Here is a 25,588-nt window from a genome sequence, read left to right as displayed (position 1 = left end):
TAAACCCACTTTAAAATAGCATATTTATGTAAAACTTCAAATTTCTTGCTGTACATATATAAAAAAACCTTTTTGGTAATAAGCTAGGGAGCAAAAAGTGTTAATTTTTTTAAAAGCGAGTGCAATACTGAAAAAGATAGGTACTTAAAATTATTCAATCGATTTTTCCTATGAAATAATTATTAAAACTATATTTTTACAATAGGAAAATTAGAAAATCACATCCTAACCAAGTATTCAAACTTAACATAACAAATGATAGGACAACTTGAAATTATGCACTTCATGAACTAATCCAATATGACGTATACACATATGATGCTTAATCTGAGTCTAATTAAGCCTTTATGTTTAACTTCTGGTTAATAAGATACATAGGAGACGAAGAAACAAACAACACAATGAGGAAATAATCAGACAAAGTTCAAACGTGGAACATTCTACAAACCACAGGCTTAGACTCTTCAAAGGATAGTCTTATGGAAAAAAGAGAAGAAAAAGATAGTTGGGGAGGAGAAATTAAAAGGTACTTAGGAGGGGCGCCTGGGTGGCACAGCGGTTAAGCATCTGCCTTCGGCTCAGGGCGTGATCCCGGCGTTGTGGGATCGAGCCCCACATCAGGCTCCTCCGCTATGAGCCTGCTTCTTCCTCTCCCACTCCCCCTGCTTGTGTTCCCTCTCTCGCTGGCTGTCTGTATCTCTGTCGAATAAATAAATAAAATCTTTAAAAAAAAAAAAGGTACTTAGGAGACAAGGTAACTAAATGCAATATGTGAACCTATCTGAGCTGAGGAAAAAAAAAAAAAGCTCTAAAAAATATATGGGCCAAATGGGCCCAATGTTAGATGACGTTGGGGAATCATTATTAATTTTTCTGAATATGATAATGGCATTTTGGTTATGTAAAAAAAAATGTCCTTGCTCTTAGGAGATGCATGCTGAAATATACAGACGGATTACAACTCTACAGCGTGCATATATGTACAGTGTGGGGGGGGTGTTATATGTGTACATATTTCCCAAAATGTTAACTACTGATGAACCTAGATGAAGAATCTATAGCTATTTGCTTTGTTATTTTTCAATTTTTATATTGTGTTTAAAGATTTTTTATAAGACATATTTAGAAACAAGCATCTTACCTTTACATATATGTACGCATGTAAAAGAAGTATTTAAAAAATATCAGTAAGTTAGACAAATAATATAGCTTCTATTTCAGAAAAAGAAAAAAGAAATTGTGCCACTATCTATGAGATTTTATCTTAAATATACAGCCATGTTGTTAAATGCCCCAATTCCCTTCGCTCTTGCCTCTAGAATTGAGTTGTGCTGGGATGGTCCCACTTACTTTTGCCTCCCTATAACATGAGGGTAGGATAGTTAATCAATACTGTAGTGCCCTGAAGCAAATGAGCTTCCGAATCATTTAAGTCCATGCTTATCTCAAAATTCTTCTGATCTCGAAGTTTCTTTCTAAAAGGAAAACAATGGCCAAGAATTAAAGAGGCGCCCAAATTGCCTAGAGGGAATATATCCCTCTTTAATATAAGCAAACTCTATTTATAGGACTATTTGTGTGTGAGTATGAATAACTTTAGTCCTTAGAACTCAATCAAGTCTGGCTTACTCAATTCGATTGATTCTCTGGATTTTAAAAATGCGAACGCCTCCCTTGCAATTCTGGCGATAAGTACCCTTCCTTTCCTTCATTCTTTCTGCCACAAGCGCTTGTTGAGCACCACTAGGTCACAGGCATGGTACTAGGAGTTGGAGATAAAATCCAAAATATTGAGTTATTTATTGATTATTTTCTCATCCTTCTCCTCCTTTTCTGCTTCATTCACCAGACTATACATATCTGTCAGAGTAACATGTCTCTCCAGTATCATTTTAAACCTCCTTCTTCCTTCATCACTGTAGAGAAATGGGATGTTTTAAGAAAGCATAAATACTTTAAGAAAAAAACCCTATGTTGTAATTAACAATACAATTATTATAACAAAGCAGGAAGCTTGTTGCTCCCATCAAGAATAGCACTTGAATAGACCTCACTCCGCAGGTTCTGAAAGAGGCCCCAAAGGGAAGAATTACTGGTGAGGCATGGAGTGGTGTCAAGCAACAGTCATGTGAGCCAGCCCTGGCGTGGATGGAGCGTGCCTATGCAGCTGGACAGTGAGCAAGCAGAGCTCTCATTTCTGCTCCGGAATATGCATGGATAACAAATGTGGCCAATGTACTTGGCAGCCTACTCAGCAGGCACGACTCCCCTTCCTTCTCGATAACAAGTTTCCCACCTCACTGGATTTCCATGGGCTTTTGGGGAGACTGGTTTCCTTCTTAGGCACACTGACTGAATTATGATTGATCAAGCCAACCATTGTACCATTCCCTTTACCAATATCTGATTTAGGCGTGGTATAAGAAGCAATTCCAACCAATGACTCAGTAATAGAAAACTTCTGAGTTGCTGCTGGTAATGGTTTTGCTTGTGGATGAAAATATGTGAAATGGAATTAGCATTCATATCTTTCTGGCACTGATATCACTATGATATCTGAAACTGAGACAGGCAACTTGTAACCATAAGAGGACATGAGGACATGCTACAGAGAGCAGAACAGAAAGAAGGAAAGTATGTGAGTTACATCATTGAATATCAATGAACTGCTGAATTAAACAAACTTGGAACTACCCTACCTCCAGACTCATATTCTATGAAATAGTAAATTTTCCTTACTTAAGCCAGCTGAGTCAAGGTTTATTCCTTGCTGTTGGAAGCATCCTAACTCATCCAACTAGAAGTTGCATTCAAAAGTTTGGGTCAGGATTTGGGCTTGGTAGGATAATCCATTGTCAAGCAGTAGAAAAAGGGAAGTAGGACTAAGAACAAGAGCCACACATTCAGTCAAAGAAGGACTTAGTGGACTAGTCAATTATGGAGGACGTCTACATGGGGACGTAGAGCTGAGCTGTGAATCACAGCGTCAAGAAAGAACCTCTCTGGACTGTCCATCTGAGGTTTATCAAGCATCAGTGCATGATTAGTACCAGGGATGTCAAGTTGAGATAATGAGATACTAAGAGGTAGGAAGATCAAAGAATATATCCATGTGCAGGTAAGAGTAGCAGGGGGGAGTAGGCAGGAGCTCATCATCTGAGACCTCACTTGACGAGAAGCAAGGCCTCAGCACAGTCCTGCCAACCACTAGATGAGAAGGAGACACTGGAGTTACAGTAACCAGGTGAGACTTCTGGGTTGGAACTAGGCCTGTATACTCAAGTACCGTGGAAATATGAAAGGATATGAGTTATGATTTGGGGAAAAACAAGTTGTTATGCATATTTAAAAAGGGATGAGAAAGATGAGCAGAAAATTATGAGCGTTATCCAATAGTCCCTCCTTATCCACAGTTTCCCTTTCCTTTCCATGGGTTCAGTTACCCGTGATCAAACGCAGTCTTCAGAAAGTCAGTAATAGTGTAAACCTATAACCCAATGCCTACGTCATTCACCTTACTTCGTCTCATCATGTAGGCATTTTCTCACCTCATATCATCATAAGAAGGGTGAGTATGGTACAAATAAGTATTTTGAGAGAGAGAGAGAGACCACATTCACATCCTGTTTATTACAGTACATTGTTATAATTGTTCTATTTTAGTATTAGTTATTGTTGTTGATCTTACTGTGTTGAATTTAAAAATTAGTTTATCATAGGTATGTGTGTATGTACAGGAAAAGACATTATATATATATAGGATTGGGTGCTATTGGCAGTTTTGTGCATCCACTGGTGGTCTTGGAATGTACCTCACAAATAGGGGGGTTGACATATGTTAAAGATAAGTGATTGGGTGCCTGAGTGGCTCAGTCGGTTAAGCATCCTACTCTTGATTTCAGCTTCGGTCATGACCTCAGGGTCCTGGGATGGAGCCCTGCATCAGGCTGTGCGTTCAGTGTGGAGTCTGCTTGAGATTCTTCCTCTCCCTCTCCCTCTGCTCCTACCCCGGCCCCCTGCTCTCACTCTCTAAATAAGTACGTACATACATACATACAAACATAAGATAAACGATGCCAAGTGTCATGCACATTTTAAAGAAGGAGGGATTGGGATCAATACACAAGGTGAGTGAGGAGATACCATTTACCTGTGCTGTGATTGGGTGTCATGCTGTGCTGAGGATAAGACATACAGATTCCCGAAAGTGAAGCGGGAGGGTGGTGGGCCTCAGTTTGGTCTGTCTGAACACATTGGAATGTGGCTGAGGAGTGGAGTGTATGAAGAGACTGAATGAAAGATACTGGTCCAGGACTTGGGAGCCCATCCCTGCCAGCAAAAGAGTCTGCCTCTGTTGTCACAATAAGGCAAAAATCTTACTCAAGCCATGTCACCCCACCTGTTATGCTCTTTGAGGTCCAGAGGCTCAGGCCGATTGCTGCCACAAGATCTCCACAAGATCTCAAGTGCCCATACTCTTTACAGAGAACAGTAGGTCTCATGTCTAGTTGATAATAAAGGGAGTAGAGGAAACAATGCAGGAGCCCCACAGACGGCGCTGAGCCCCCGGTGACTTAATAGTTAGCCTCAGGGGCTGTGAGAAACATGGTGCCCATAGACCGTGGAGGTAGAATAACCATCCCTACTTCTGTAAACTCAGAGCTCACTCAGGAGGACATAAAGAAACCCTGTGGTCAGAGACCCCGAAGAGGGGCAGCAGGTGGAGGTGGCGGGAGGAGCTAGGAGAGACAAAGGCTGGAGGGAAGTGAGCTGGAGCTATGCGCTTCCATTTTTCATCCTGAATTCCTAGCAGATTGCCTGGCACACAGCAGGTGCTCAATAAATAACTGTTGGGTGAAGGAGTCAGTTAATCGAGGATGTTTGGTAGCACATTATGATCTAAGGGTAATCTTCACAGGGAGAAGTGTAGGTGTATTGCTGCATTCCACAAGCTGACCTCAAGTTTCTTGGCCACTGTATCTTCAACATTTTAATCTGGCCCTATTTCTTATTTTATAAAATGAAATAAATGCTAATGTGCTAGCAAGGGAATGTAAACAAGTGTTGTTAGACAAATTCGATGTGACTAAAAAGAAACAGTAGCAGGTGGATGAAAGTGGGCCCAATTAAGATATATTTGCTTTTGCGCCACAGATTCCATGCTTTTCCAAATAGAACTGTTTGATGCTAAGGGAATGGAGACTATTTTTGACTCAGAGTTAGTTGGTGTTTTTTTTTTTTTTTTTTTTTTTGGTAAGTCTGTGAGAAATATATTTTCTTATTGATATTGTGTGCTGTTCTCTTTTCATACTTTGCTTTTGTGATGCTTTCTCTAAAGATGTTTTGTTCGTTTTTATTTTGTGCCATTGTTTATGCTGAATTTGTTGTTATTTTTGCATTTACATTCCACAGAGAAATGATACTTAGCATAAAATCCCAGAACCGCATCACGATAAAAGAGGTGATTTATAAACACATAATAGTCGTTTTTGATACTTTTCATCATTAGTCAAGCTGAGAGAACAAATTGGAATTTGAGCTTCTGGTGGGCTTTCTGAAGGGATCCTCGGATAAATGTAGCCAAAGATGAAAGATAATTCCAATTAAAAGATAATGGATATTATACACAATTACGGCTGTGGCCAAGTCAAAGCACTTTGAAATTAAATGTCTTTGTGTGAGAAACCACAGTGTTAAATAAAATAATCAACAGGAATTTATTTCTACTTTCTTTGCTCAAATCTACTCACACACTCATTCCCTATGTTTGGTAGAAAGTTACAATTCTGTTGAATAAAAGGAAGTGAAAACTTCCTGACCTGGAGTAAAGGCTAGCATTTAAATTAGTATCGCATTATGATTATTTAAAGTCTTTACAATATAGCATCTGATTGTATTTATGTCCATTTAATTTTGCTTATTTAGAGCCCCAAACTGGAAAGCTTCTGTATGACACGTAATATCTGGCCCTGATGCTGGTTCCTCTGTAAATTTTCCATGTGCAATTACTCTAGCAAAATAGCACATTTATGAGGACCTATGACAAAATATACAAGAGAAGAAATTATGGGATTACCACCTTAAATAATAAGGCCATCGCATACTGCTTCAGAGGCCTAGACCTGAGACATGCAGAACTGTCGCAACAGTAGAGCAACAAAATGATACCATTTACTTCCAGCAAAATCACTAGAATCTAGTGACATATGAAACTGACAGGTGCAGATCTTAAAAAAAAAAAAAAAAATTTAAACTGTCTTTTTTCCTTGTTAGCATGTTGACTCTCTGACATCACAGGTGATAAATTCGGGTTCCTCTAACGTCTGTGAAATTTGTTATTCTTGTGTATAATTTCACCGGGGTGGGGGGGAATAGCAAAGGCAGAAATATGTAGATGAAATACAGAGTCGAGAGTATCATGATTTATCGCTTCATGCCTGATTCAATTCAAAATCCCACAATCTCCTCAATCAATCTCCAAAACTTAATCCTCTGTCCCTTGGATCTTCTCTATGTGCCACGTAAAAACTTGCCCCGGAAGCTCTGAGGCTGGTAAGTGCAGTTGACCATAGCTCTTACCACAGACAAATCATACCGCAGGATTCATCTTGTTTTGTTCCATTAGGGCTCTGATGCGTCGGGTAAATAATGGGAGCTGCTGCATCTCTCCTAGAACTGGCCATGTGGAGATATGCCTAGGAATTTAATCTCTTTGTTTTTGTCCAGTCCCTGAATTTCAACACATGGAAGGGGAGGGAGGATTTGAAATTATAACTGGCTATCAAGACACTCCCCAAATTGGGCTTGGGGGACATTTTGGGAAAGGGTACAATAGGGCCCCTAATGTTTATTGCTCCCACTGCAAAGAATACAATTAAGGCCCCTTAATGTTTATTGCTTCAGCTCTGAAAGAATACCATTAAGTCAGCCACATCACCTGATGGCATCCTCATCAAGCTACACTCCGTGAGCACAGATGGGGCATTATGTAACAAAGAGAGCGGGGCTGTCCGCCCGGCTGCGTTGGGAGAACCGTGTCAGGAACCTTTCTTTAAACAAATCCAATAACATGATAATGTGGCAGCCCACCTCCCCCTCCATCACCATCCTGTAAACTCCGTGGCAACCTGAACAGAACCGCATTAATATTCATGATTCGTGGTCTTTAAAAAAAACCAGAAGGAAAGAAAAAAAATACCACCACTGTATGCTCTTCTGTATTAGTGTGTCTAATGAGAATAAATTAAAACCCAGCTGAGACATGACCCTGAACCTTTTGCTTCCTCTTAACTGTCAGTTTGACTTTCCTTAGCACCGTGATCCACTGCATTCTAAGTGGAAGTTGACGCTGGCTCAACTTTCTGCGAATGCAGGTAAAATGGAATGGGAACTGCCTGAAACTCAATGCTGATGTAACCTGGTTCTGCACCATTACCCATAATCTGTGTCTTCAGCTCTGTGTAGCTCCAATTTCATTTCTTTAATAGCATGGCTTCTGATAAGAATCTTCTCTACCCCCTCTCTTTGCCAAGTTCTCTTTGTGGTGCCATTGCTAACTTCTTATACAATGTGACTTCATTTCTCTAAGAAATTCCCATCAGTGGTCTTTAATAGCAGGTTAATGGGCTGTTAAATCTCAAATTTTCTAGAATGATTTTCTTACTAGAAGTAGTCTTCCTCCTATTTCCATCGTGGTCAATAAGAGCATTGTTTTAAGGCATGTAAAGTATGGGGAGTGTGCCTTGAATCAGACCAAACAAGAGGCACTTTTTATTCCCTTATGATATCAACACCATTTTAGGAGAATGTCTGCCATGGGTCCTATTTGTTATTCCTACGTAAATCAATAAAGGCTCTGAAAAATACAGGAAGCTTTGCCAGCTATGCGCTTACAAATATTAGATGAGAGGTTCATAGACAGCAGATCATCCATAACCTGGTTCTCAAACCTGTGTTGTCATATGCTTCATGACTTGTTTCATTATCTGCCACTGCTACTTTATGTTGGCTATTTCTTTTTGAACCCCTCATAAACAAAATCCTTAATGATATATAGACCAAGTGAATTCATTTACCAAAAAAAAAAAAAAAGAAAAAAAGAAAAATAGAATACAAGATTATATATAAACCAGAAACCCAGGTGCCTTACTTCAGGATTTCTGTAAGGTAAAATGGCCTGCTATAGTTGTCTTACAATTTCTTTTTACTTATTTTTTTTTAAGATTTTTTATTTATTTATTTGACAGAGATAGAGACAGCCAGCGAGAGAGGGAACACAAGCAGGGGGAGTGGGAGAGGAAGAAGCAGGCTCATAGCGGAGGAGCCTGATGTGGGGCTCGATCCCATAACGCTGGGATCACGCCCTGAGCCGAAGGCAGACGCTTAACCGCTGTGCCACCCAGGCGCCCCTGTCTTACAATTTCTAATTAGATTAGCGCTAGGAAGTTAGAAACCTAGCCGATGTGGATATCAGATTCTTCTTAATGATTTTTAGAAACGGTAGGTAACTAAACTATTAAAACCATGACAATTAGAGTAAGTGACAAAGAGCAAATGACACAATAAAACACTTTCCAGGTGTAAGGTTCTTGCATCTGATACTTCTCGCGGATACGACGTTAGGCTAAAATAATTTATCACACATTTTTCATTGCATGATTAAGATAAAGACTGTTATGTGCCAGTTCTCAACACATAAACTTAAGGGATTTTGTACAATTTTTATAGAACATAATATTCTTTCTTTCTAATGGAGTAGTATAGATGTACCATCATTTGTTGGGAATGAAACGGGTACAGTCCAAGGAGTAATTTTTTACTGAGAAACTTAAAGTATAATAGGAGAAATTTTTATAAGTACACACATTACTGAAGTATGAAATGAAAATTTTAAAAAATTGAAACGGTCTTTTATTTTTTGTTGTTGATGTGTTGGTGATAAATGAGATATTAGTTAGGATCTTGCTAATCATCAGAAAATAGGCAGAAAAGTATTATAATGGTAAAAACATAAAAGAAGATAATTTTTCATACACATAAAAATTCAAAGCAGGTGACTATCTTACATGAAGAGGTCGAGAGATGCAGTATCTTCCCATCTAATGGATCCACCATCCCTTAAGGCCTGATGGTCATTTGTATTTGTCTTCAGAAGAGGGAGGGAAAATAATTTTCTCTCTAACCTTCTAGGTTCTTGACTCGTCTAATAATTAAGATGACACAAGACAGATTGACAGGGAAAAAAATTAACTTTGTACATATGAAAGCCCCATACAAATATGGGACTCAAAGACAATCAGGCAATACAGGCTGAACCAAGGAAAGGAACAAGGGTCTGGAGCCTCAAAGAGAAGCAAGACAATTCACAGGAAGATGAGAAGAGCAAATGTTTGATAAATAAGTGTTTTCCCTGCCATGCAGTTAAGTCTTTCAGATGAAAAAGTTATCTCTGATAATAACTCTCTTCCTGGTACAGGCCCCTTTTCTAAATTACTATAGGCAATTAAGGGGGAGGTAGAAAGCTTTTTCTGAGTCTGCTGGGTCTTGATTGCCTTCAGCTCCATGCCAAAGTGGCACATTTTGGGGTGGCATATTCTGTTCCCCTTCACTCTTCTTCAAAGCCTTGGAACAGAAATAGCACATATTGCTTCTACTCATAGTCATTGACTAAAGCTCAATAACAAGGACACTCCTAACCACAAAAGAAGGTAGGAATTAGATCCTAATTGTGGCCTAAAAAGAAGAAAATGAATTTCAGTGGAGAACTAGCTAGTGCTTCCATTTATGGTTAAAGTATTATGAAATTGAAAAATTCTACTGTATCAAGTTTTATTACCCTCTGAATAGGAGTCTTTGAAATAGGAATCTAAGAGTAATTTATAAGAGGGAAGACAAGAGAAACTCCATAAAGGGCATACTTGAAGTTGAAATCAGAATTTTATAATAGTACAAATAAAGTATGATGCATAATTGTATTAGACACACTTGGAAAGTGAGTATTGGTGAACAAAAGGAAGTGGAAAGTGGGGGAATACCCAATGTTGGGTTGTCTGTCTGTGAATGGCAGAAGAATAAGAGAGTGAGTCAGTCCTTCCTGGCCATCAGGAAATAACTAATATGACTGAGAAGTGGTTCAGACCAGAAAGGAGGGGACATGAAATCAAGCTGGGTATGGATAAAATAGGAAAGTGGTGAAAAAATGAAAGTCAAAGGCCTTCTAAGCCAATGATTCAGTCAGTGGTAAGTAGCTGGAGAATATAAAAAGATAAGTCCACAGAAATGTAATTTCAAGGCAAGATACTGGAAAAGATGTCATTTTTATTGATGTAGTTGAGAGATGGGGTTTGACCGGTGGGTGGCTGAGTGAAGACAGAGATCATTGCAATAGAGGACACTAAGAACTGGGGAAGGCGGGGTATTCAGAGGCATCAGTACCAGCATGGAAGATTCTAACAGTGATGGAAAGAATGGATCCACCAGGTGAAATTGATACCTACAATTAAGGCAATGGGGAGTAAGAAAAAATTTCAACCCACTTTTGGATTTTTGAGTTGAAAAGGAATATACTCTAATGAAGATAGTCATGAGAAATGAAGGTTTGTTAAGGACAATGTTTTGCCACCTTATTGAAAATACAATTTAGAATCTTTGACAATAGATTTTTGGACTCATGCCATATTTCTTCTCACGAGGTATTAAAATAAAGTAAAAAACACACACACAACTTTGGGACAATCATTTTTAATTTGATGTAAGATTCAATGTCTTAACTCATTTCTCTGTGAACTCAAAAAATGGAATCTTAATTGGATGGTATTACATTTAGATGTATTACATTTAGAATTAAGGATAATAAGGAAGACAAAATGTAAATATATAAACAGTGTTTTTGTCTTTAAATCTATTCCAATTTCATAACATTAGTATTTTTGCTAAGCAAAAAGTGTTTACTGAATATAATGACTTACTGCCAAATAATGATGGGTAAAATATAAGCTTATTTTTTATTTACTAAAGGCATAGTAAAAACAGCTGTTAGTAATTTTTAGCTGCCTTAAGATTATGAATGTGTGGAATACTCTAATAAATTATTTGGCTAATTAATCTTTGTTTCCATAAACTTTAGATGTATAATTATAGTCTGCAGCCATAGCACATGGAAGGATCAGAGCAGCTTTCCTGCATAAACATACACTTTGATGAGAGTACAAGAGTGGGTGTCAGGGATTGGAAAGTCTGGGTTTACCATATTCTGTAAGTATTATTTGTATGATGAGTGTATTTCAATCAGTAATTATACACACACACACACACACACACACACACACAGGTGTAAAAGTAGAGCTCAAATCCATGTAACATAAGGAGAACAGAGACACTTATTAATGCCTATTTTCTGATATCTTCATGCAAGAAAGATCATTAAAGATTCCAAAGAATGAGAAAGTGAGAGAGAGAGAGGAAGAAAGAGAGAGAGAAAGAGAGGAGGGAGAGAGAAACAAAGAAAGGTATTAACTTTACAAGAAACACAAAGTTTGCCTCATTTTAGAAAACATTACACACACACACACAATTACATGTGACAGCCTCACTAAGTTGGGTGGATAGTAATTTGATTTTCTGAGAGAAGTTAAATTTTAGAGTGCACAACAGTTATTTTATGGCTTTTGTAGTCTATAATAAATGTTTACTATAAATAATTTACAAATTACCCACACATCACTCTATGTTGAATAGGCACTCAATAAATATTTATTGAATGAATGCATGATAGGTGCAATGGATTTTATTTCAAAGACGATAAATAAAATAGTAAGAAGACTATGAAATCCATCTTACACATTATTAATAGCCCTAGCCTTACCTATCCTTCAGAAAATATTTCACTGATCTTTCTATGGGGAAGCAGACATTAGATCGATTAGTTTTTAGTATTTTTACAGTAAGAATTACTGTGGGAAAAAAAAGAAGAAAAGACATAGATTCCAAGTCATATCATGTCGGTTACTTAATAATAAAAGAAACCTCCATATTCAACTGATGTATGAAAACACAGGCTCAAGAATATGAAAGCTGCCCATGGAATTCCACAGAGATGCATTGAAAAGTGGAATGCACTTTCTTTCTCTCCATGAAGTTAGGGAAGGGCTGACTTGAAGACTCAGTGCTTAACAAAACCGTGGATTTGGGTAGAAAGAAGAAAGCCATGTCACAAGCAGACAGGCAGTCCCTGGGCAGTGCGTTGGCGTAAGAAGGTCAATAGAAGCTGGGCTGGACAATGGCACTTCAATAACATCTTCATGATGATTCTTGGGAGACCATATGGGAGTTCATTTTCTTTCTCATGAAAGAGTGTAACTTGATATATATTTTATCCTTTTTTATTATCTCTGCTTTCTTCTGTATATCTATATCTAAGTTTCTTTCTTTCTCCCTTTTCTACATATTAAATGTAAATTGCTGGAAATGCCATCGCTGCCCCATTTCCTCGCTGTCACAATGCCGCATGCGGGGCGGTCTTGCTCATCACTTATTCATTTCCGAGGTCCTCAGGAGGCAGAGTAAGCAGACTTTCGTACACCAGTTTTAAGGTTTTGCTGCATTCAAACATTTACTAATGTTACATTTGGAAATGTGTGTTTGTTAGCTGCTGGTAGTCCTTGGCGGTCTTATTACAAGTGTCATTAAAGCATCATAATATTTGGAGAAATAACTCTGCTTTGAGATATTCAGCTTCATTAATGAACATTATCCATCTGACACATTTGGTAAACACCCGAGCTTCAGAGAAGAGCTCATCAGGGATAAGCTCGGCCCTCTAGGCTCGCTTGGAGAACCTCATGAACTCACTTACTGTTCACCCTCATTAGGCTGGAGATGCAGAGGAAAAGAAGAAAGAAAAAAAACACTGAAAACTGCCAATATTTGTACTTTAGAATTTAGAGAGTCTAATGTCTTCTTTTGTTGTCGTCGTTACAGAGATCAGTGGACAAGAAAAAAAGAAATGCTGTATGGAAGTTCCTTTTGTTTCTCTTTGGAAAATGTCAGTGTTACCTTTAAATTAAATTCAGAAAATTAAAAAAAAGGTCAAAATTTAAAAAAAAAAGGAACTTTCTATCTAGTCTCCAGGTTTTGGAAAAAATCAGGAACATCTTTCACATCTCAATATTGTTAAGAAAAAACCCTAGAAAAATATAATTATTTTTCTCCAAAGTGTCATTTCCCCTGCTAGGACCCATATACTATAACCCATAGAAATAGTCAATAAAGCTGAATGAAGACAAAGTTCCTGAAATTAACACAATCCCAAGTATATACATTTTTTGGCACTTCAAACAAAAAGCCTTTTCAGAGAGCACCAAATATGTTTTTCTTATCACCATGTGAATTAGAGATTAAAAATATTTGAGTATATGTATAATTTTTGTACCAGCAGAATATGTCACCATATCTTACAGTCCCTACCTGGGAATGAGAAGATTTTTAAAGTCCAATTATTGAAAGTATCTTTAACATTGTAACTACTCGCATTTTATCACTTCAGAAGTTTATGCTTATTTATGCTAGCACTTAACAAAGGCATTACTAATTTCTCTTTGAAACGATAAAACTTCTGTATTAAACATGCAAATTCGGTAAGGTTGCTCATTTTAAAGGTATGGGAAAAGTCAGCTTCCTGAGTCCCCCAAAATCCTCACATTCCAAGGGAGTCCACTGAGGCCATTCAGACATTTAGTTCAGACAGTAAAAATAAGAATCCATTTATATTTCTCGAAAGAATTTTTAACTATCATAAAAATGGAAGAACAATGTAGTTACTGAAAAATAAATTAGAATCAATTTAGTATGCAGAACTACACTCAAGAGAACTCCAACTCTTCTTAGGATCGATAATCTCTGTTTGTCAAATACTTATGTTCTCTATCTTCTCTTATTTTTAATTTGGTATTTATAATAAAATCAAAATAATTATATATGGTTGGGCAAAAGAGGTTACTGTATTAAAAAAATAAAGGTAATTTGATTGTTTTCCAAAACCTTAAAAGGGGTACAGTAGATCATCATTTTTCATGGACTCTATATTTGCAAATTTGCCTACTTGCTAAAATTTGTTTGTAACCCCAAAGTCAGGGCTCACAGGGCCTTCATGGTCATTGTCATTCATGCAGAAAGCAGAGAAAAATTGAAGTTGCCCCATGCGCGTGTTCTCAGCTGAGAAACTCTGCCACGTTTTGGCTTTCACAGTGTAAATATACTAGTATCCTTCCCAAGGTCTATTTTGTGTCCTGTTTTTCACATTTTTGTGCTTTTTGTTGGTGATTTTACTGTTTAAAATGGTCTCCAAGCATGCTACTGAAGTGCCTTCTCGTGTCCCTAAGCACAAGATTGTGATGTATGTGCTTTGCAGAGAAAGTGTGTATTGTAGACAAGCTTTCTTCAGAGAGGTTCTAGTGCTGTTGGCTGTGAGTTCATTGGGAATGAATCAACAGTACATATTAAATAAGGTGTCTTTATCCCATTCTTTTTTTTTTTTTTTTTTTTTAAGTAGGCTCCATGCCCAGAATGGAGCCCAACACAGGGCTCAAACTCACAACCCTGAGCTCAAGACCTGAGCTGAGATCAAGAGTCAGATGCTTAGCCAACTGAGCCACCCAGGCACCCTTTAAATAAGTTGTCTTTAAACAGAAACACAGATAGACAAGGTTATGTACTGATCACCCAACCGTGTATTTCCCTAGAAGCAAAACTGGTTCCATATTCACTAACCGAGTGTTCGTGGCAATGGCCACAAATAATATGAATCGATTCTCTATATTTTTTGATAAGACTTCCTAGGTGAGACTGAAACTGTTTATATTATTCTTTTCATTGGCAATGTACAAATTCAGTATTCGTCATAACCCAAAAATCTTTGTATGCTACATGATGATCCATTTCTTATCAGAAACAAATGCAATATTATAAAGATTATCTCAACTTCTCCTGGGTTACCTGAGCATTCCAAAGAAGGTGCATGCAAATTAATGAGGACTATCATTTGATAGGAATAATTCTCTTCCAAATATTTTGATTGGATTTTGTTTGTGTATGCGACATTTAAGCTGTCATATCATCTTGGCCTAGTAAGGGTTCTTCCATATTTTCATGTTAAATAGTGTTAAGGAGAATTATTTGTTATATATAACTATACTGAATCTGGCACTATATATATGTACACACATATATACATCTGTGTTTTGTAGTTGCATTTGCAGAAACAAAATAATCATACATGTGTATATACATATGTGTATGACTATTTTATATGTAGTACAATTACCTCAGATAAATTTGATGATAATTATACATTTATTACAGAAGTAATCTAAGATAGCTTAACATACCTAGTACCCTGGATTGAATTTAAAAAAGAATGGGTGAAAAATAATTTGTTTATGCTATTTTATAACAATCTGAAATTTACAAGTATTCCTGACTAACATAACTTTATTTGCAAGATACAAATAAATTACTGCAAAAAAAATTTGTCTGAGACAAATTGTAAGAGACTTCTGAAATTTTTAAAATCTAGCCAGCAATGGTTTCAGAATTACAATGCACTTGGACTTGATAATAACCTCGATGGTCAGGAAGATAGATATAGCATCAAATGTTAAAAGAAACAAATGCATGCATACATAATAATCACACTGCATTTAATCTGAATATATTTAGACACAAAAGCTCAGGGCAGGGCATGACAGGAAAGACCCTGGGTTAGAAAAGTGGGCTATCCAAAGACTACAAGAGGCTCAGACTGGGGGGCCCAGCTTGGATGGGGGGCGAGAGTGTGGGTGCAGAGCCAATTGGTAGGGCTGGTGATTTGAGCACTGAGTTTTAATCTTGGCTAGCAGGAGATTTCATGCCTATGTGCATTGTTGTCCCCTGAGAGAGACCTTTGCTTATCTCAGACGCTCTTGTCTAGGATTCTCAGTGTAATTTGTCATCCATAGTTGGCCACTCAGCAAGCAACAGAGCTTAAGAAGCAGCATTTGTTGTTCCAGAAAGGTTTCTGGGTAGTTATACCATCAGACCTGTCACAAAAACCAAGAGCACTGATTTAAATTCTTCGGTGTGTTACTTAATTACCTTTTTAATTAGGATAAAATGTCTTTTCACCCTCTCCTGTTTGAACGCCACCATCCCTGCTTTCGGGGCCAAGTTATAAATACACTGCAATGAATAGCTCTCGCCCCCTCCCCTTCCTCTCCCCACTGAGCCAGCTGCTCCTGTGTGTTCAACTGTCAGTATCCGCGCTGCAGAGACACGCCGAGTGCTCCTAATAACTGGGGAATCGGTGCCGCTCATCGCTAAGGCTGACAGCTGAACACAGCTCAGGGGAACGGAATGTGCAAGAGGAGCAGAAAGAAGAGGGTGGATTGATTCTTCGAGATGCAAGGATAAAATGCCTACGAAAATAGCGAGGATGGCACTGGGTAGGTGATGAGGGTGAGGCCCGGGAGATGTGTTAGTCAAAGGGGGCAAGGGAGCCTAAAATTCCAATTTGAAAGTCGAAGAAAAAAATTTATCAGAAACACCTTATTTCTTTTTTTCTCATGGAAACACGTAACCAGGGTGGAGAGAATGAGAAGAAAATGCTTTTACCTTTGGGACCAGAACTGGGAGACCTACACGTCTGAAGTAGAGGACCCTTTGCCCCGCCCTGCCACAGAGCGAGGCTTTCTTTCAGCGAGGAGATTGCCTGACTGAGAAAGAACCTACAAGTAACTCTTTGCATGGTCTCTGTGACAGCTTCCAGAACTAGAAAACATTCTAACAAGAAGAATCCTGAGGCACACTTTTTAGGGTGGGAAAATACCCATGACATAAAAATCTGCCACCTTCACCACATTTTGGTGTCGAGTTCAAGTGGTGTTCAGTACATTCACATTGTTGGGCCACCTTCACCTCCATCCATCTCCACACGTCATTTCACCTCCCAAAACTAAAACTCTGAACCCATTAAACAATAATTCCACCTCCTCCCCACCCCCGGGCCTGGCAAACACCCTTCTACTTTCTGTCTGTATGAATTTGACTACTCTAGGTACCTCATATAAGTGGGATCATCCAGTGTATTTCCTTTTGTGACCAACTTATTTCATTGAGGATAATGTCCTCAAGGTCCATCCACGTTATAATGGGTCAGAATTTCCTCCTTTTTTTAGATTGAATTATCTATTCATCCATCCGTATGGATACTTGAGCTCCTCTCACCTTTTGGTTATTGTGAATAATGCTGCTGTGAACATGGGTACACAAATACCTCTTCATGATTCTACTTTTGGGGCTCTGGGGTGGCTCAGTCAGTTAAGCATCAGACTCTTGGTTTCGGCTCAGGTCATGATCTCAGAGTCATGAGATCGATCCTTACATGGGGCTCAGTGGCCAGCACAGAGTCTGCTTGAGATTCTCTCCTTCTCTCTCTCCCTCTGCCCCTTTCCCCACTCACATGTGCTCTCTCTCTCTCTCTAAAATAAGTAGATAGAGCCTGAGTGGCTCAGTCAGTTAAGCGTCTGCCTTGGGCTCAGCTCATGATCCCAGAGTCCTGGGATCAAGCCCCACATCAGGCTCTCTGCTCAGCGGGGAGTCTGCTTCTCCCTCTCTCCCTGCCCCTCCACCTGCTTGTACTCTCTCTCTCTCAAATAAATAAATAAAATCTAAAATAAAATAAATGAAATCTTAAAAAGAAAGATCCTGCTTTCAATTCCTTTGAATATATACCCTAAAGTGGAATTGATGGATCATGTGAAAAGTCTATTTTTAATGTTTTGAGGAACTCCTACCCTGTTTTCCATAGTGGCTACATCATCGTCATTCCTATCATCAGTACACAAATGGTTCAATTCCTCTACATCCTTGCCAATACTCGTTGTTTTCTGATTTATTTGGTAGTAACCATCTTAATGGAAGTGGAGTGTCTCAGATACAATTTACTTTAGCGTCTTCATTTTGAAGATGAAGAAAATGCTGAGCCAGAAAGGTTGTTTCTATCTGTAGAGTTAGGAGCAGCGCTGGAATAAAAACCTAGGTGTCTTGGGCAACAACTTGTATTCAGGTCTCCAAAAGTAGCCCAAGTTGTGTTTTGTTTTGCAAATGGCAGCCAACAATGTGCCCAACCAGACCACAACTATCCCTTAAGCTGGTCTATTTACACACACATATCGCGACCATGGTTTTGGCTCCCCAAAGAATACCCAACTAATAGGGAAATGCAGCCTCATGAAAAAGAGTCAGGGGAGCTACAACTTAAATACAAGCCAATGGGTGATGCTTATGGTGCATAGAAGTGCTGAGAACCTGTAGAGTGATGAGGGTGGAAAGCAATTAACACAATTTTCTGTAAATTCCATATGGCAGGTGAAACCCTGATACTATAAAGTCTACAACGTAGAAGAATATATAGTAACATTGGTTGATAAATTGTGAGAAATCAAGTTACCAGAAAAATGTGCACTGTAAAAAGTATCAGATTGTTATTGTTCTTGCTAACATTTATAAGAAGAAAGAAGTGTTAGTGTTAGTTTTGGGTTTTACAATTCATTTGTTCAACCAATTTTAGTTGAATACCTGCTGCAAATCAGGTGTTGAAAAAAATAGCACAGCACAAGACAAGTAAGGCCTCTGTTCTCTTGAACATCTTTCCCAATGGGAGATAACGTTAAAGAAAAAGCAAAAAAGCGAGATAAGTATTGATCGTGGTAAGATAAAAGTCCCCCGTGGGCCAAATATGGGTAGCATTTAGGCAGTTTTGTTTGGTCTGCAAGTATTTGTTTTTAAGTGTAAATTAGATGATATTAGGTAACATTTAAGAAGGAAATCTTCACATAAATTCCAAATTTCTGGCTTTCCTGGAGAAATTTGGGAAAACATCAGATAAGATAGTCAAATAAGATAGTCAGAAAAGCTATGCTAATGAAATAATTTTACAATTAAAATTTTAAATATGAGAATTAATCAGGTCTATGCAGTTCTGGGGAAAGAATACTCAAAGCAGAAGGAATGGAAAAGTCCTGGAAAATGGCAAAAGCTGTGACCGGGTGAGCGATAAAGCTGGGAAGTCATGTGAAAGGAGCATCCCAAGGCTTGATAAGAACTTCTAAGCAAGAAGAGTGAAAGATACTAAGTGAGACAGACACGGGGTAATTTCTTTCTTTTTCCCTGTATTTTTCAAATATGTCTGTATAAAGGTACATAACACCTTGGAAGAGAAATATTTTTAAAATACAAAAAAAAAAAAAAACCTTGGTAAATATGTGTTTTGAATAAAATGTAGAATGGGGGGATGTAAATCATTGAAAATCAAGATTACTATACTGTCTTTATTTGAATATAATTATATCCCTAAATTGAAAGTCATTTTCCATCTCTAGATGTGCCTGCTGTAGAGGAGCTGAGGAAAATGGGATTGAATGAGTCACTAGGGAAGAAGCAGAAGTTAGTAACGTACTAGACGTCACTGTCTCTAGGTAGGACAAACTTACCTGGTTTATAAAATAAAACCAAACACTGAGCTCAACCACAAACTGTGAATGCCCTGGATAGTTCTTTGGAAGCATGAACTTTTGATTTAAAAAAATTTGAGTATTCTACTCACCGAAGATGAAAAATTTTTGAGTCAGAGCAAAGAATAGAAACAAAGGAAGGGAAAACACAATATAAATGATAACAATTTAAAAGAGTCATGGTAATAAGCTCAGTAATAATTCAAATAAGACCAGTGGCTGTTCAGGTCCGAGTTGTTCAACCAGAGTCCATGTAAATGATGGCTCACTGAACTCAAACAAAGCCCCCAGGCTTGAATCTAAAATTTCTCTTGCTGTAGAAGAATTCTGCAATGATCTAGGACTGTACTTCCCTGCCTGTCTGACTCGTCTATAAGCCCAGCCCACAATTACCCCTAAAACAAAACCTGTGAACCAAGAGGAGGAACAAGACAACTGGAATTGTGTCGCTTTTTCAACCTGGGATTTTCTCTCATAAGTTTTTATTTGTTTGTTTTGTGTGTTTGATTATTTTGCTTCTGTGTTTTCTTACAGTTTTGGGAAAGGAATAATTAGATAAAGATTTAAACGTGAGCAATAAGCGTCAGAAAATTTGTAAAATATTTCTGACATAGGAGACTCCATTGTACGCAGAGTCTTCTGAAGACATGGACCTCAGTAATGAATTGTTGAAATAGTTCTTCTTTGAAGAGAAATAAAATATTAAGTCAATGCAAAGTTATAAATCTGAACTGTGGTCCAAGCTGAGTTTGTGGGGCTGTTTGAAATGACATTGTAATATTAGATCAATTTATAAATACACACACACACATACACACACACACACATGACATACATATGGATATAGATATGTACAGGAATATTTATTCTTAAAATCAACCCTAAAGCTGACATTTAATAAAATATGAAAAGCTTATGTTTGTGTAAGTGAAGAAATATGACTATCTTTTTAGAGATATGACCAGTCACTAAAGCTTATTTTTAAAATCAATTGTGGGAATAAATAGAACTCTGTAAATAACCAACAATTCATGATCAAAAATTATTTTCCAATAGCCTCTTCTCTCCTTATTCAAAGACACTGCCACGTCCTATCCCGTCTGCATTTTTTTCAATGCCCAGTTCCACTACCTCTGCTTCATCTACCCAGCCACTGTCCCATCCATGCATAAGTCACTACCTGAGATATTATATAAATATGACTGTGCTATTCTTCTGTTCAAAGAACATCAACTTCTATTCCTTTTAGAAAAAAGAAAGAGGAAGATACATCTTTGGCCTGGTATGTAGAATAAGACCTGTTGTGACCTAGCTCTTGTCTGTCCCTAGCCTTGTCTTTGACCATCCCCCCTCGCGTACACCCACGTTCCAGGCATCTGTAGTTAATCAATAATTATTTTGCTAAGTGCCTGCTATGTACTAGGTTGGTCATGTGGTGGATCTTGCTCTCAGATGCATTGTCCTAGAGGGTGTAAAAAGGTCAATAAATTATAACGTCATATTTTCAGAATAACTACACAGCAAAAATAAATGACTACATAATAGATAAAAAATAGCCATGACACTTGAATAGTTCATGGACGTTTTCCCGGAATGAGTGATATTTGAGCCAAGATATGGAATCTGGGAAGGACTAGCCCTTTGAAGCACAGAGGACAGATCATTTCACTTAGGGGAAACAGGAAGAGCCAAGGCCCTAAGAGAAGGAGAGAGGTGGCTAGAGCAGGTGAGCAAGGTGTCCCATGCTGGAGACGCTCTTCGAGACACAGGTAGTTGTCAGGCCGTGTAAAGGATTTTAGGCCATGATACAGAATTGGGATTTTATAGTAAGTAGAGACAGATTTAACCAAGGGAGTGACATGAACTAACTTTTTAAAACTTCTCACTGTAGCCACAGTGTAGAGAATATGGTGGCCCCTGAATGGTAACAAAGACCCCAGCCTCTGTGCCAAGGCAACACAAAGAATATTTACCACCAAGAGACTTTAGTTCTTTTTTTTTTTCAAGTCCCAAATTATTCACTAATCAAGCGGATGATTTGGGACCTGCAAACCTGGAGGAGAGAGAAAAACCCCAGGAGATTAGTTCTGGCATACACTGCAGGTAGGCACTGCACCCAAGAACCTCCCGGAGGATAACCGCCATGGACATGGGCGGCCTGTTCCATCTCAGCTTCGTACCATGGCTTATGGCTTTGCATTTCATGAAACTCTAATCCCGCAACTAACTTTCTTTCTTTCTTTCTTTCTTTCTTTCTTTCTTTCTTTCTTTCTTTCTTTCTTTCTTTCTTTCTTTCAGATTTGTTTATTTATTTTGGAGACAGAGAGAGACTGGAGGGGGAGAGAGAAAAAGAGAGAATCTCCAGCAAACTCCCCACTGAGCGGTGCAGTCGGATGTGGGGTTTGATCTCATGACCCTGAGATTATGACCTGAGTGGAAATCAAGAATCAGACGCTTGACCAACTGAGCTACCCAGGCATCCCATGATCCGGCAGCTTTCTTAAAGGGTCCATGTAGAAAATAACAACAGGAGTAATAGATAAATAATAGTAGCCATAATTAACTAAATCAGTGCTGTCCACAGCCAGGTATTTGTGATGGAGACCTTATGATCTCTCATGCTTTTATCAACTCTGCAAGGCAAATAGCTTGCCCCATTTAGAAATAATAAGCTTTGAGGTCTGAGATATTGACTCTCAAGTGGCAGAGGCAACTTTCAAACCTTGGACTCGTCTGACACGTTCTTTTCATTTCATTGTGTCAAAAAGTAAAGGTTACCGTTTGTGGTTTATTATTTTTTAGAAGAGAAAATCATGTAATACTCTTCCCCCCCTTAACCTCTATAGCACTTCAATAACAAAACCTCATCAAAAACGTCCAAGTTAAAAAAAAAAGGAAAAAAAAAGAACAAGCAAATAAGGTTACGGAAAAAAGTATAGAAAAAATGAATAGGAAACTTGAAAAGAAAAGAAAAATCTTCTCTTACATTAAAAAAAAAAACAAAAATGAAAGGAGATCAAGAAGTGGTTTGGCCTAATTCGGCTCTCCCTGGGTGGGCAGCGCTGGCTGGCAAGAAAATGCCTGTTAAAGTGGGTGAGTGTCATGCTTCCCTCCCTGAAGTTAGGCAGCGCCCTGTCAGTGCCGACGCATGGATGGCTGCCACACGGGCCGGGAGCACAACATGAAGAACAGGGACCGAGTCCCTTACTGTGTGAAGCCAAAGGCCAATTTATGCTCTCAAACCGGTCATGGCATTTTCTGGTCTTCAGCCGCAGTCCCCATGAGGATGAAGGCCGTGTGTTCTGATGAGAGGTGCTGATGGCTTGCATGGCCTCTAATTTCATTTAGCACCTCAAGGATGGGCAGGGTAACTCTATTGCTGGAGCAGGCGGCTTTTAGATGAGTCCCCGGTCCCACAAATAGTCCACTGACATTTGTCATCTCTCCGATTCTATTCCTAGCTTCCACCTTTTATATTTCATTATTGCAGATTCAGAGCAGGAGACTCAAATATCATAGCAGCTATTTCTTTCCCTGAGTGCTGATGGCTGCCTCAGGAGAAGAAAAGCAGGAATGACTTATTAACATACATAAGTGACTGGTGACAAAGGTTATTTTTTGAAAAATTTGCATCAATGGAATGGGCGTAGACTTTGGAGTCAGACATCACTAGGTTTTCCTGTGGAGTTCCCAGCTATCCTGTGACCTTAAGCAAGTTCACTGAATTACACGGAGTCACAGCACCAATGCTTATCAGATGAGAATAATAGTTTACAAACTGTATGAAAATATGCCTAACATATGGAAGGCACACAATAAACATTTGTGGTGTTTTTTCCCCCTGGTTTGAATAGTTTCTTACAGCAAAAGAGGGTCTAGCGATGAAAGACTGCTTATTTAAACATGGGATGTGGAAAAAAAAACCCACTGAGGAACTGTGTCTTTTACCAATTCATTTAGCATCTCTAAGCCTTAGTTTCAACATCTTTCAGAGAAAATTATACCCCCCAAAAGCAATTATGGAACAAAGATAAGAATAATTATCATTCTCATAATCTTTATTCAGAGATCTTTACTCACAGAGTTTGAAGGAAAAAAAGTTGAAAAATCCAGGTACTTCGATTATTAGAGTCATATTTCTTACTGGGGTTAATATATGGGAGAAGAAAGCCCTAAATAAGAGCTATCTTAAAAGCATCGTTATTCCTTTAGAAGTTGCCCCTTTCCAAAATTTAAGATGATTTTGATGTTTTCTTAGATTGATTTGTGTTAGAATTGTTTTTATATAGATATGTATGTATCCAATCCTCAGCTATTAATACTAAAATGTGTCTTCTGTCTGAGAGATAAATGATGTTCGAAGGCCAATCACTCTGTACAAATGTCACCATCCCCGTGATTGATTTAGCATTTCTCCACTTTCACCAGATTCTTGAATCAGTAATACTTGGAGACACCATGCACACCCAATATACTAGTGCAATGCTTACAAAATCAATAAACAGTGGTCTTGTGAGTCTTGTTATATCTACTTTATTGATTGAGTTTTTATTATATCTGTAATTATGGTTCAAAAATACAATTTAATGATCTTAAAAAAAAATCTCTTATCCATTGGGCCTAAACTTTTTCTTTTTTTCTCTATCATTCTATCGTTCAACCTATCTCACACCCAAACAGACAAAAGTCTCAACAGGACAGCTTTCCCTAAGATGCACAGGTGGAAGTGAAGGCCCTTGACTGGTCTAGTCAGATAGGTCCCTTATCTACACAAAGAAGTAATGAGAAGGGCTTCTTTAACTCAGAACTTTATGGAGATAATCAAAGAATTTGTTGAAATTAATTCATCCTATACTATCTAATAAGAATCATACTTAATGTACAATAACCCTAAAGAGTGGGTAGTGATTTCTGATGGTCTTTAGTTTTTTATTAGTGGCCTAACCAGTTAAATGGTTGTCTTTTGGTTTAACTTTCCTGGTTCTTTCACTTCCCATTTCTCCTACGAAAACAAACAAACAAAGAAACAAACAAAACCTTCTCTATGTTCCAATGTTCCTACGGTCACTCCAAATGACGAAGAGAATTCATTTGAAAATACCTCAGCATAAGTCATGTACGTGACAGCTACTTTGGAGATAGTCAGATGCCCTAATCATAAATTCACTCCAAGGGCAGTGAATATCTAATTAGAAAGGACAGTACCAGATGCCATTTTTGTTAATAAAACGTGGTTGAATACTGTCAGTTTCCTATGGTTCAAATTAATGTAATCACTTCATCAATCCATAGTAATTTTGACTAACTTAGATGTTTAGTTACTTAGCTTCGTACATTTTTTTGAAGATGGGTTTTTATTGGAAATAGTGATGTATGTTAACATATTTTGTTAATCATCTTTCTCTGGACAAATTAATGCTATTCAGATATGTGGATTGACTTAATTATTTCAGAAAGAGTCTCTACTTTTTCATTAACAGGGTATAAAACTCTATCAAGCCCTTTAGGGATGGTGCCTGAAGATTGATCTCTAAGTGCTCTTGCATCCAGGCCATTGGTCTCTAGAATACTGCCATATTCACTTCAAGTGATCCTCACATGCAAAGCATGCTGGTAGAACCTACAAATATGGCGCACCGAGCTTTCATTCATCTTATAAGAATAAGTTGTTTGGAATATTCTATGCCAGCTTGCTAACGAACAATTGTTCAGCATTTGCCTACGTGGGAGGTAGAATTTGCTCTCACACTTGCTTTCATTATTGCTTGATTGGGAAGAAGGGGAAGTGACAGCCACCTTATTTCCCAAAACATCATTACAGATATGCATAACTAAGTTTTCTTAGATCATTTTGTGATACAGTATCTTAATCTTCTGAAAGTGTCCTTGATCAAAGTACAGTCTTTGTGAGGTAATTACTCATAGGTCTCTGTGGAAGACTTTCCTTCCTCCCGTATGACCTTTCCTATGTTGTGTGATCCTGTGATGTTACGGATCATTGACTCTAGACCAAGTGCTCTGTGTTAAAATCACACAATTTGTGT

Source organism: Ursus maritimus, unplaced genomic scaffold (assembly GCF_017311325.1).
Source record: "Ursus maritimus isolate PB19 unplaced genomic scaffold, ASM1731132v1 scaffold_13, whole genome shotgun sequence".
Classification (NCBI taxonomy): Eukaryota; Metazoa; Chordata; class Mammalia; order Carnivora; family Ursidae; genus Ursus; species Ursus maritimus.
The sequence above is the reverse complement of the archived record's forward strand: the minus strand, read 5'-3'. Positions refer to the sequence as shown.